Raw genomic sequence first — 14,393 nt, 5'->3', positions numbered from 1 at the left:
GTTAGGTACCATGACTGTTTATTATCGGGTTTAGTTCCGTGATTAGAAACAGCAAAACAGCTGTTTCTCATTCGGCAGTTTTAGGCGGAAAGCTTACCTGAGTGTCAGCTGTCATGTCAAAAAGGTGACTCGCATGATACATGAGGTATACTATAAAAGCATGTTTTTGGGCCGAAAATTTAGGGGTCGCATGATACGCGAGATCGAAAGTTACGCGAGTATATACGGTATGTCAAATTAAAAAAACACGTGTTCAGGTATACAGCAAAACACGAATTCAGCCTGCTTACTCATATGATAAAATCTGCCATCTTTAACACTGGAAGGTTTTTTTTTTATTAGTCATATTTGTTCATTTGTCATTTTAATGTGCTTTTATTTTCTATCGCAGTCATATTTTGAACCAATAACTTACCATTCAATATTAATGTATTGGAAAATACATTGCTCAACCGCATCAACACGTTCATTGTCCTTTGTGCTGCAGATAAAATAGTAAATCCTGCAATATCCGGAGTGACCAAATCTCACGGAATGAGGCACTCTGCACGGGGGTCCTTTAAAGCGGGTGCTGCCAGAACTGGAGGGGTGGTGGGGAATGTCAGGGGGAGGGAGGGAGGGAAGGAGGGGAGGAGGGAGGGAAGGAGGGAAGGAGGGAGGGAAGAAGGGGAGGAGGGAAGGAGGGAGGGGGGAGGGAGGGAGGGAGGGGGGAGGGAGGGAGGGAGGGGGAGGGAGGGGGTGGGAGGGGGGAGGGAGGGAGGGAGGGGGACGGAGGGGGAGGGAGGGAAGGGGGAGGGAGGGGGGAGGGAGGGAGGGAAGGGGAGGGAGGGAGGGAGGGAAGGGGGAGGGAGGGAGGGGAGAGGGAGGGAGGGAGGGAAGGGGGAGGGAGGGGGAGGGAGGGGGGAGGGAGGGGGGAGGGGGGAGGGGGGAGGGAGGGGGGAAGGGGGAAGGGAGGAGGGAGGGGGAGGGGGAGGGAGGGAGGGAGGGAGGGATGGGGGGGCGGGGGTTACTGGGGCTGTGAGCAGGGGTGGGGTAGGGAGGGTGGAATGCTATCAGAGCTGTAAGAGCTGTGCAGGGGAAGGGGGGAGGGCTTCCAGGGTTGGGATGGTGGGGAGGGGTAAAAGGGCTGTGAGAATGGGCAAAAAGGAGGAGAGCGGGTCCTGTGTGTGCGCAGGACTTAGAGGATCGAAAAACAGAAAGACAGCATCCCGGCAGCATTCGACACAGGTCACAGGACCTCAAAGGCAGGACAATCCCGCAAGAAAATGAAATGGCCGGTGACCTTGATTGTACATAATGAGGTACATCCATTTCACATGTCTTCAGCAAGTAGAATCCGTGGGAGCATTTCAGGGCAGAATGATGCTTTCAACTTTTTTCCAAATGATTGATGGAGAATAATAGGGCAGCACTGAAAATCCAACATAGTCCAAGCTTGACCTGGATGTCCATTAAGGAAGAAACAAATCATGGCTGCTTGAGAGGTTGCTCTCCCTTTCAGGAAACCGCACACAAATGCAAAGGAGTAAAATGGATTCATGTTTATTTTTGCACCCATTTTCCCTGTCCCGCCATGCATCTGTCCAATTAATAGTATCTTACATGGTTCACCCGGATTGGAAGTTGGAGATCTGACTATATTACCAAATTGACATTCTGAAAAGTACTGTTATTGGGCCAAATGTTGCTGGAAAATTAACAGCATGCACGCCATTATTAATGTGCACACCAGCAGGTTGAGGGAATGGGGAGATACTCTGCTCCGATGGGGAGTTATGAATCTCCAGAACATGCTGGTCAATTTACACATCTCAGTCTTCTCCCTTTGTCTTCCCATTGTGTTTATGGGCTTGCAAGATTTGCATATTAATTGCCCATTAAGCCTACCGCAGAATGTTATGGCTCACAGTTAATATTGCAAACACCATTTAAATGATATGGACCATAATTCTCCAGCCGTTGGAATTCTCTTTTCCCTCTGGCAGAGCACCCCCGCATGGGGGTTTTCCGGTGCCCTGGGGTGGCTTCAATGGGAAATCCCAATGGGAAGCAGCGGGAAGAGAGAATCCCGCCCTGAGTTAATGGCGCGCCGAGAAACACGCCCATGATATTTATTAATATACTGCCAATAAATCTCGCCTTGGTCCAGAAAGGGAACAATTTAAGCTGCTGAGTCTCATTCCTGCATGTCGCAAATTGTTGTTCAAATTGTCAAATGAGCATTTATTAGATTTCGGATTGTCGAGGGAGTTAAAGGTTATGGCGGGTGGTGGGGGTTGCGAGTGGGGGAATAGTGTTAAAGCCACAGCCAAATCAGCCATGATCTTATTGAATAGTGGGGTAAGATCAATGGGCCGAATGGCCTGCTCCTATCTCTTAGGATCTTATCAGGAACAATTTCAAGGCTACTTTTATTAAATTCAGTGTTTCAAATTCTTCTTACAGTTACAGTAGGAAATCTTACAACACCGGGTTAAAGTCCAACAGGTTTATTTGGAATCACTAATTTTCGGTAGCATTGTGGATAGTACAATTGCTTCACAGCTCCAGGGTCCCAGGTTCGATTCCCGCTTGGGTCACTGTCTGTGCGGAGTCTGCGCATCCTCCCCGTGTGTGCGTGGGTTTCCTCCGGGTGCTCCGGTTTCCTCCCACAGTCCAAAGATGTGCGGGTTAGGTGGATTGGCCATGATAAATTGCCCTTAGTGTCCAAAAATTGCCCTTAGTGTTGGGTGGGGTTACTGGGTTATGGGGATAGGGTGGAGGTGTTGACCTTGGGTAGGGGGTAGGGTGCTCTTTCCAAGAGCCGGTGCAGACTCGATGGGCCGAATGGCCTCCTTCTGCACTGTAAATTCTATGTAAAATCAGGCGAGTCACCTGAGGAAGGAGCAGTGCTCCGCAAGCTGGTGATTCCAAATAAACCTGTTGGACTTTAACCTGGTGTTGTAAGACTTCTTACTGTGCCCACTCCAATCCAACGCCGGCATCTCCATATCATTTAACCAGTTAAGCATCATACCTGCAAGTGGAATATGTGCCAGCTTTCAAACAGATTGGCAGAGATACTAACACATGGACACATCAAAGATGGGGCGTGCAGGAATGCAACTAACCTCATAATAAAATATTCAATTGCTGCGGGTGCATCAATGAGTCATCCTGTGAGACAGATGGTGACTGACAACATTTGCTATAAGCAGCTTAACTTAAAAATCACAGGATAAAATTAAGAAGCAGGTTATTTGGCATTTGAATTTTGTTGCTATTACTGTTCGACCAAGATGTGATCTTTCTGGCACTTTAACAGTCGACAGGACCTGACGCAACTGAAATTATTGAAATATTATTTGGCATTTGGGACGTTAAGGTTTCAGTTAAAAAGTGCCCCATATAAAGCGGATAATCAATTTTGCTCGAGGCTTTAAGAACTTTGTATGAACTGAATGACACATGATGCTACAATTCATTTCATCCTTTGCGCAGCATGGGTGGCATGGTGACACAGTGGTTGGCACTGCTGTCTCATAGCGCCAGGGACCCACGTTCAATTCCGTTTGGGTCACTGTCTGTGTAGAGTTTGTACATTCTCCCCATGTCTGCATGGGTTGCCTCTAGGTGCTCCGGTTTCCTCCCAGAGTCCACGGATGTGCAGTTTAGGTTATGGGGTTACAGTGCTAGGGCAGGATGGACGGGTGAGTGGACATGTGCAGAGTCCTCTTTCGAAGGGTCTGCGCAGATTCAATGGGCAGAATGGCCTCCTTCTGTACAATAGGGATTCTATGATTCTATGAAGGAGAAAGTAAATATTTGGAAAGATTCTGCTTTTGGGCCACATTTCGGATATCGCCACCAAGATGGAGGACAGAACTGGTATTACAGCAATGACACAGCAGGAGAGGAAGGGAGAAATAGGGTTGGGGAGATAGGGTTGCTGGCGGATCACACTCCATCAGCTGTGGTTCACTTGTAGAATGTCCGCTTCTGAGCCAGAAGATTTTGGGATGAAGTCCCAGTCCAGAGCCATGAGCAAAGAAGGAGGACTGTAGAGGTGGCATTCGTTGGGTGAGAAAGTGGGTGGGATTTCCTGGTCCCGAGACTGGGAATTCACGATCGAGGTCAATAAACCTTTCAAAGGTCTGTCAAATTGTCTGTCCTGCCCACAACAATTCCAGCAGCAGGCAGGACTAGAAAAGCTACCCCTGTCAATCTATTTGTGTGGATCAGAAAATCCTGTGGATCGGGAAGACCATAAGACATAGCAGCAGAATTAAGGCACTTGGCCCATCGAGTCTGCTCCGCCATTCAATCATGGCTGAAATTTTCTCATCCCCATCCTCCTGCCTTCTCCCCATAACCCCTGATCCCTTTATTAATCAAGAACCTATCTATCTCTGTCTTAGACACTCAATGATTTGGCCTCCACAGCCTTCTGCGGCAAAGAGTTCCACAGATTCACCACCCTCTGGCTGAAGAAATTCCTCCTCATCTCTGCTTTAAAGGATCGTCCCTTTAGTCTGAGATGGTGTCCTCTGGTTCTAGTTTTCCTACAAGTGGAAACATCCTCTCCATGTCCACGCTATCCAGGCCTCGCAGTATCTTGTTTCAATAAGATCCCCTCTCATCCTTCTAAACTCCAACGAGTACAGATCCAGAGTCCTCAAACGTTCCTCAGACGACAAGTTCTTCATTCCAGGGATCATTCTTGTGAACCTTCTCTGGACCCTTTCCAAGGCCAGCACATGCTTTCTTAGATATGGGGCCCAAAACTGCTTACAGGGGAAGGGGAGCAGGGACGTTCCCTGTACATAAGAACATAAGAACTAGGAGCAGGAGTAGGCCATCTGGCCCCTCGAGCCTGCTCCGCCATTCAATTAGATCATGGCTGATCTTTTGTGGACTCAGCTCCACTTTCCGGCCCGAACACCATAACCCTTAATCCCTTTATTCTTCAAAAAACTACCTATCTTTACCTTAAAAACATGTAATGAAGGAGCCTCAGCTGCTTCACTGGGCAAGGAATTCCATAGATTCACAACCCTTTGGGTGAAGAAGTTCCTCCTAAACTCAGTCCTAAATCTACTTCCCCTTATTTTGAGGCTATGTCCCCTAGTTCTGCTTTCACCCGCCAGTGGAAACAACCTGCCCGCATCTATCCTATCTATTCCCTTCATAATTTTAAATGTTTGTATAAGATCCCCCCTCATCCTTCTAAATTCCAACGAGTACAGTCCCAGTCTACTCAACCTCTCCTCATAATCCAACCCCTTCAGCTCTGGGATTAACCTAGTGAATCTCCTCTGCACACCCTCCAGTGCCAGTACGTCCTTTCGCAAGTAAGGAGACCAAAACTGAACACAATACTCCAGGTGTGGCCTCACTAACACTTTATACAATTGCAACATAACCTCCCTATTCTTAAACTCCATCCCTCTAGCAATGAAGGACAAAATTCCATTTGCCTTCTTAATCACCTGTTGCACCTGTAAACCAACCTTCTGTGACTCATGCACTAGCACACCCAAGTCTCTCTGCACAGCGGCATGCTTTAATATTTTATTGTTTAAATAATAATCCCGTTTGCTGTTATTCCTACCAAAATGGATAACCTCACATTTGTCAACATTGTATTCCATCTGCCAGACCCTAGCCCATTCACTTAACCTATCCAAATCCCTCTGCAGACTTCCAGTATCCTCTGCACTTTTCGCTTTACCACTCATCTTAGTGTCATCTGAAAACTTGGACACATTGCCCTTGGTCCCCAACTCCAAATCATCTATGTAAATTGTGAACAATTGTGGGCCCAACACGGATCCCTGAGGGACACCACTAGCTACTGATTACCAACCAGAGAAACACCCATTAATCCCAACTCTTTGCTTTCTATTAATTAACCAATCCTCTATCCATGCTACTACTTTACCCTTAATGCCATGCATCTTTATCTTATGCAGCAACCTTTTGTGTGGCACCTTGTCAAAGGCTTTCTGGAAATCCAGATATACCACATCCATCGGCTCCCCGTTATCTACTGCATTGGTAATGTCCTCAAAAAATTCCACTAAATTAGTTAGGCATGACCTGCCCTTTATGAACTGGTGCTGCGTCTGCAGCATGTAGTGTCCTTGCTAATAATCTTCCCTCAAAGAACCTCAATAAAAACAATTTTTTGATCATCATGGCATTGCTGTTAATGGGAGCTTGCTGTGCACAAATTGGCTGCCACGTTTCTACAGTACAACAGCTGCTGTACTTCAAAAGTACGTCATTGGATATAAAGAGGTTCTGGACACTTTCAGTTTGTGAAAGGCATTGGGCTGGATTCGTTGGTTCCCCAGCAGCATGTTACCCGGCGACGTGCCATTCGCTGGCGGCGAGATTCTCTCTTCCCTCCGCTTGTTATTGAGATTTCCCATTGAAGCCGCCCCACGCCGCTGGGAAACCCGCAGGCAGGAGTACACAGCTGGTGGGAACAAAGAATCCAGATGGCCGGAGCATTTCGGCCATTGTGCAAATGATTGTCTTTTATATTTTTCCAACATCCGGGGTGAAATTCCCCACCTCATCATGCTGCAAACGTGTACCGTGATCAGGCAGAGGATCGGGAGTCCGGCCAAAATTGAGGTCGGCGCCTGCTGCCGGTTCGGGGGCCATGTTTCGGTCTCTCGCTGGTGGTGATAACGAGGGTCGTGCCCTGTGTCAGCGGTGGCATACGAAACCGGCATTTGCATTCATTTTTTTTTTTTTTTTTTTTTTTTTTTATAAATTTAGTGTACCCAATTCATTTTTTCCAATTAAGGGGCAATTTAGCGTGGCCAATCCACCTACCCTGCACATCTTTGGGTTGTGGGGGTGAAACCCACGCAAACACGGGGAGAATGTGCAAACTCCACACGGACAGTGACCCAGAGCCGGGATCGAACCTGGGACCTCGGCGCCGTGAGGCCGCAGTGCTAACCCACTGCGCCACCGTGCTGCCCATTTGCATTCATTTAAATGTGATTAGCGCGTTTGACCCACCATGCTCCAGGTCTCCGCGATGCTCCACCACTCTCAGGCGGAAGTTCCGCTCGCGCGATTTACTACAGGCATTTACAAATGGGGACTGGGCGCCATGGCTGCTGAGGGGGAGAGAGAAGGTAAGCCACGTTTGAAATACTGTTGAAAATTACAGTGCTTGGTGGGGGGTGGCTGCCAGGGCCGAGCATCATAAGTGGGGAACGACTTTCCGACAGCTCCGTGGATTCGGGATGCTGCTCTGGGGTTTGGGATGGTCTGGCTCAGGCTGCCATTGCTGCGGTATTTGTGGTAAACACACACATTTGGAAATTGCTACAGGCCACTGGCTGCTCACTGTGCTCACTGTAAATGTTCACAGAGCCTCTGGTCATCTGGGAACCCACCCAGGCCATCCCTCTGAAAACCCTCAGAACCTAGCTGACCCATCAACGGGATGGGCGTGGCCAAGCTCAATCAGTGGCGCATCAGGTGCTGCCACTCCTCAGTGCCCTCATCAGAGTCTGAGTCCCGCTGCAGGGCAAGCAGGGGAATAGCAGAGCTCACCCCAAACAAAGGATGCATGCACCCTGGCATTTGGCACCCACCCTGGCACTCTGCCCCTCTCAGGGCAGAGGCCTCTCCAGTGGCACTATCAGCTAGCCCCCTCCACAGGACCACCAGCTGTTTGCAAACCCAGCCTGTTCACTGCTCCCAGCCATCCTGCCCCTGGAAAGGTTGTCACAACCTGTGTGTCATGCCCATAACCCACATCACACTGAAGCTAAGCTCCCAGCAGATGTAAGCTTCCCTGCCTCACCCTCATTTGTAGGATATGCCCACGTACAAGCTTCTAAGCATGGAGGCGATTGGTGGCACATAGTGCCCTCAGCACCGCACAACAGGATGCCACCCTGCTGGCAGGGTGACACATGAACCATTGAATGAGGATACCCACAGTAGACCCCTCTAGGGAAACAGCAAAGGGGCCACAGAGCCTGTCGATATCAGGGGTTGTGCCAGTCACCGATACCCCTGTTGACAGGAACAGGAACTGAGGATTCGGGGGGCACATGTGGAGGGTGGAGCAGAGGTGCAACTCAGGTGTGGTAATATGCCCATAGATAATATTACATTTACTCAGCAGTGTGACCTCCCACCAGCAGGTGGCTATGTACTCAGCAGTATGACCTCCCACCAGCAGGTGGCCATGTACTCAGCAGTGTGACCTCCCACCAGCAAGTAGCCATGAACTCAGCAGTATGACCTCCCACCAGCAGGTGGCCATGTACTCAGCAGTATGACCTCCCACCAGCAAGTAGCCATGTACTCAGCAGTGTGACCTCCCACCAGCAGGTGGCCATGTACTCAGCAGTGTGACCTCCCACCAGCAAGTAGCCATGTACTCAGCAGTATGACCTCCCACCAGCAGGTGGCCATGTACTCAGCAGTGTGACCTCCCACCAGCAAGTAGCCATGTACTCAGCAGTGTGACCTCCCACCAGCAGGTGGCCATGTACTCAGCAGTGTAACCTCCCACCAGCAGGTAGCCATGTACTCAGCAGTATGACCTCCCACCAGCAGGTGGCCATGTACTCAGCAGTATGACCTCCCACCAGCAGGTGGCCATGTACTCAGCAGTATGACCTCCCACCAGCAGGTGGCCATGTATTCAACAGTGTGACATCCCACCAGGAGGTGGCCATATACTCAGCAGTGTGACCTCCCACCAGCAGGTGGCCATGTACTCAGCAGTGTAACCTCCCACCAGCAGGTAGCCATATACTCAGCAGTGTGATCTCCCACCAACAGGTGGCCATGTACTCAGCAGTGTGACCTCCCACCAGCAGGTGGCGTCAGATATAAGTCAGGTGACTTCTGGCTACGGCCGGAAGGTTGTGAGGCGTACATGAGGGTAGTTCCAGAAGGACCTAATGTAACTCTATGATAACTTGGTCTGTATCTGATTGTTACGTTCTGTATCCTAGTTCCGGCTAAGTCACCAACAGTTCTGTAGAGTCATTGCTGGACAAGATCACAGAACACAACACCAGGGTCACCATGCCGCCTGCTGGATTTGGATGAAGGGGCAAGGAAATACTCACCTTGCTCATATATCCTCTCTTCCTCCCACCCCTGCAGATAATGAATTTCGGAGTACAGCCAGGAATGCTCATTATCCACCTGGCCACAGCTACTGCTGCAGATACACGGAAGCTGGAGCACAGGGCCTGCTCAGGGAGGATCTAGCACCAGAGAAACCTGTCCCAGAAGAGCAGAGGTCAGCCATTGAGGTCGGGTGCCAGCCTTCCAACAGGCCGAAGAGGAGGTGCGAAGGAGGCGCTGGATCAGGCCACGTTTATACCGGCAGCGCCTGTCTTCTGAGGACATAACGAACCCCGTGTGCTGCCAAAGTCTTCAGCTAATCTGTGCGCCTCCTGTGCCAGTTGATAGCACACCTGGCACTGCAAGGGTATGGAGGTGGATACACGCTATCGGTGGCTGTCAAGCTGACAGTCGCCCCAAACATTTATGCCTCTGGATCTTTCCAGAGGCCGAGCGGGGAACTGTCTGGGATCTCTCAGACGTCTGCACACAGGTGCATCTGTGCTTTGATGGATGCCCTATGCGCCCAGGCAACAGACTGTATAAATACTCTGGACCAGGCAAACCCGGATGCCAAGGATGCGCGAGAAGCATTATTTGCAGCCACCGTTGGCATGCCCCAGGTCCAGGAGGTGATTGATGGTACACATGTCCTCCTATTAGCACCAGCACATCAGGGCGTGCCGTTTATCAACCCGAAAGGGTTCCACTCTCTGAATGATCAGTTCATGTGTGACCACCAGGCAGCGTGCACGATGCATATGGCCTTATGCACTTGTCAGTTCCCAGCACCTTCGAGGCACTCCCTCGAGTGAGGAGTTGGTTCTTGGCTGACAAGGGTTATCCACTGAGATCTTGGCTAATGACAACTGTCCAGAGGTCCCAAAATGACATGAAGAACCGCTATAATGATGCCCAGGTAGCAACCAGGAGCGTCATTGAGTCAACCATACTTCTCCGCATGTCATCATGCCTCCTCCGGACGTCTTGCACCACGAGGCCACCGAACTGGCAGCGATCCCACCTGTCCACAAGGCCACCAAGATGGCTTCCATCCCGCCGGTCCAGGTGCCGGCGTCCCCCCCTCCACCTCTGCGGCGATCGACAAGAATTCGTCGCCCACCACAAAGACTGAATCTATAGACTTAAATCTTGTAAATATTGTTCAGTTTTCTCTGTATCTGCACGATGGACACCTTTCCATGTACATATGTTCATTTATTCCCCACTTGTACCTAGTTATGCATGCATATACAGCCACATTCCAAATTTTATTTTAAAAGGGGGAGATGTCATAATATCCACTCATGTATATAATGAGATGCAGACAGACAGTGATTGACACACAGGATAACCAATGAACACACACGACACAGAACAACCAATCACCAGACAGGACACCACCACTATAAAGCCCACAGGGCATTAAGGCTCTCTCTCTCTCACAGGACACGGCTAGGGAGATAGTCGCAGTGCACAGGCCAATAAACATCATCACCATGTGGTAGAGAGCTAGTCTGGTCAAGCCAGTAGGAGGTTATCAGTTAGGTAAATATAGTGTGAACCCACAGCATGTTATGTACAGCAATCCACAGGTTCAATAAAACAGTGTTGGACCATCTCCTGCGTCGGAAGCCTGTTTCTCGTTTTACTGCTTCCAGTTGCAGTCGATGTTGAACCAACACAGATAACACATCACTGGGGACGAGGGTATCCTGCCTCTCCTCCGAGCTCTGTGTCTGTGACTCATGGCGCGAGTCTTCTCTGGGCCATCTTCTTGGCTGGAATGAGAGTGTGCGGGGAGCGGAGTGCTTATAAGCAGTTCCAGCTTATCAAGCTCTCAAGTGATGGCCCCAGCGAACCAACACCAGGGTGAATGAGAATTGGTCTGGATTTACCAGGGCAGATGCTGAATTGCTGCATGTCCTGAATTACTCCCCAATTAGCACCCGCAAAGGGAACCCAAGCCTCACGCAATTCAGTCCTGATGTCAACACTTGTGGAGAATTTTGCACCCATTTCAGAAGCCAACTCAGTTTGGAATTGGACATATTTTCAGTGGATTTGAGTGCCTGGAGTCAGCATCATGAAATTGCCTCTTTCTGGGCTCCTTCTGTGCAGGTGAAATTAGTGAAGCAACGTCCAGTTGATCTGCCACCTCGTCTAATCCCATCCTGCTCCCTTCCTAAACCCTCTCATTCTCTGTTTCAAACAGCTATCTGAATTTCTCTGAAAAAAATATGGCACGATGGCACAATGGTTAGCACTGCTGCCTCACAGAGCCAGGGTTCTGCATTAAATTCCCACCTTGGCTGCCTGTCTCTGTGGGGTTTGCACGTTCTCCCATGTCTGCGTGGGCTTCCTCCGGGTGCTCCGGTTTCCTCTCACAATCCCAAGATGTGCAGGTTAGGTGGATAGGCCATGCTAAATTGCCCCTTAGTGTCCAAAGATGTGCCGGTTATGTGGGGTTATGGGGATAGGGCGGGGAAGTGGGCCTAGGTAGGGTGCTCTTTCAGAGGGTCGGTCCAGAATTCTATGGTTCTAAGGCTTTGCAAAAAAAAAAGGTCTTTACTTTACCCACCTTCTCCACAAATCCTTTTAATCTAACCACCTCCAGCTAAAAATTTGAAGACGACGTTCATCAGCAGAATAATTGCCTTCATTGTCCCATTATCTTTGAAAATCAATGCTGTCTCCAGATTTCCTTTATTCCATTGATACATGTCCTGCTGTGAGGACTTCAGGAATCTGACTCAATTTCTTTGAATTGATCAGACATCCTGAAAAACTGTTGTCTGCATACCTATGATTACTGCAGAAGGACATTCTGTACAGTGTTCTAAACACTGCTTTTGGGCACATTCCTTGTTGAAACAAGGAAAGAACAATTCACAAAGCTTTTACGGTTCAGTTGCTTTAAGGGAGGATTGAGGTTCAGAACAGTGCTCATCAGAGATGAATTAATTGATAATAAGTTAATATGTGGTTCGAGCTGATGGTTTATGGTGTGTTAGCATTGTTCACCAGAAAGTACTTTAGCCAACAAAATCATGTTAGTGCTGCTACAAAGTATATTTATTGGCTAGCTTGTATGTATATATGTTGTGCCAGTGAATAATGGTTTGGACGCCCGGCAGCTGGATTTTCAATGGCCGCCAGGACCAGGGGCGGGATTCTCCTCTAACCGGCGGGGCGGGCCGTATCGGCGCCGTGGAGTGGCGCCCGGAAGATGCGGAATTCTCCGAACATTCAGGGGCTAGGTCGGCGCCAAAGTGTGCTGGTATCATCCCAGTGCATGCGCAGAGGGGTTCTTCTCCGCGCCGGCCATGGCGGACCGTTACACCGGCCGGCACGGTGGGAAAGAGTGCCCCCACGGCACAGGCCCACCCGTGGATCGGTGGGCCCCGATCGCGGCCCAGGCCACCGTGCCCCCCCCCCGGGGTCAGATCCCCCTGCGCCCCCCGAGGACCCGCAGGCCGCCGGCAGAGCCAGGTCCCACCAGTACGGACCTGGTGTAATTCACGCCGGCGGGACCAGCCGAAAACAGGCTTCCGCCCGGCCCATCGCAGGGCAGAGAATCGCCGGAGGGGCCTCTGCCAACGGTCCCCGACCGGCGAGACACGATTCCCGTCCCCGCCGAAAAACCGGCGCCGGAAAATCCGGCACCCGGTGTCAGTGCAAGATTCATGCCGCCCCCCCCGCCGATTCACCCACCCGGCGGGGGGGGTCGGAGAATCCTGCCCCAGATATTAATTCATAAATGGGCGTGACATGTAGTCCCGCCAGCCAATGTGCCAGTTCCCCAGATCCAGAGCCTTCCCCACAAATGGCAAAAGATTTGACAGAAAATGCATGACACAAGTGGTTAGCCACTACGCCTCTCCATGTGACACAAGCAGTCACACGAGCTTCCTATGAACCAGCACAGAAAGGCAGAAGCTCATCACATCCCAGATGCTCCTACTGATGCCTAGCAACCAGCTATCTCATGTACTCCTGCCACACATTTATTGGCCCAAAGTAATAATGATAATAATCACTTATTGTCACAACTGGGCTTCAATTAAGTTACTGTGAAAAGCCCCCAGTCACCACATTCTGGCACCTGTTCGGGGAGGCTGGTACGGGAATTGAACTGCATTACAAACCAGCTATTTAGCCCAATGTGCTAAACCAGCCCCGAGTAAGCCCAGTAATCCCAGCCCAGCAAGATCAGGAGAATGGTGATATGCATGTACACACTAATGTATGTAGTTGTCTATCAGTGCACATAGTTATTGGTACAACCTTCAACCAGTCGGTGGCGTCAGAGATCTATCACGTGACTCGGGACACCCGCCAATTGGTAGTAAGCCATACAAGAAGACGATCGCACTTAGCGTAGCTTCAGGAGAATTCACTGAATTTATCTAGTCTCCATCGTCTGTATTGAAGTTAATCAGTTATCTTTTCCACGTGCTTGTTAATAAATCATCTTTATAGGTAAACAACGATATGTTCTGTGTCCATCATTACAATGGTTATATCACAGAACACAACAAGGAGCACAAATCTTAGCCACGCATATACAATTAACATTTCGACTCCAAAATCGAGTTACGTTTTAGGGCTTTTTCTGTACTGACAGATCTAGAAGTTGTGAAGAGACAGCACAAGATTTACCCTCCAGTTAACATTTCATAGCTGTGGGGAACATCACACATTATCATTAACATTCATTAGCTGGACTGATGGAATTGACCCCTTTAATTCCAAGACTTTCGGGGGAATGGTTGGGAAGAAACTGTGAACCGATGAAAGGGATGAAGAGTTGAGTTTGCGCTGGGGGAAAAAAAACTGCCGAAAAAAGAAACACTGAATAATTCAACTCTCCCACGCCTGAAGTAAAAGGCCCATTTGGATAAATGTTCCAAATAAAAATATATAAATGGTCGCCCTCGAAGCTCAAAACATTGCCCCCATTTTATATTTTACAGGGGTGATGATCTGCGCTTCAAACCCATTCCGTGAGAAAAATCAGGAAATTGTGTCTTTGTCAATATTCATCTCATTATCATTCAGAAAATGAAGCTTGCACACAGCTTGTGAAAGGGCACTTCAAGTTGCTTGTAACGCCCACGGGCTGTGCTGACCAGAAAATCGACAGCAATTTGTAGGTTTGAATGTCTAGAAAAAGCACATTTATTTGAAGTAATTTCATGTTTAACGAACAGATGAAGGATGTTGCATGTTCACCATACCGTGAGGGGATGGATTTCCGATCTTAGAAAGTGCCCTTCTTGTCGGTTGCAGGA

General features: G+C 49.4%; 1 protein-coding gene across 2 annotated transcripts in view; it reads right to left on the bottom strand.

Moving 5' to 3' along the window:
* The window catches only part of LOC119962139 (contactin-associated protein-like 5), a 1,052,391-nt gene that overhangs the window by 190,250 nt on the left and 847,748 nt on the right, over positions 1-14,393 (bottom strand). The window lies entirely within an intron of this gene.

The sequence above is a fragment of the Scyliorhinus canicula genome, chromosome 2 (assembly GCF_902713615.1).
Source record: "Scyliorhinus canicula chromosome 2, sScyCan1.1, whole genome shotgun sequence".
Taxonomy (NCBI): Eukaryota; Metazoa; Chordata; class Chondrichthyes; order Carcharhiniformes; family Scyliorhinidae; genus Scyliorhinus; species Scyliorhinus canicula.
This window is presented reverse-complemented; position numbering and strand designations above follow the sequence as displayed.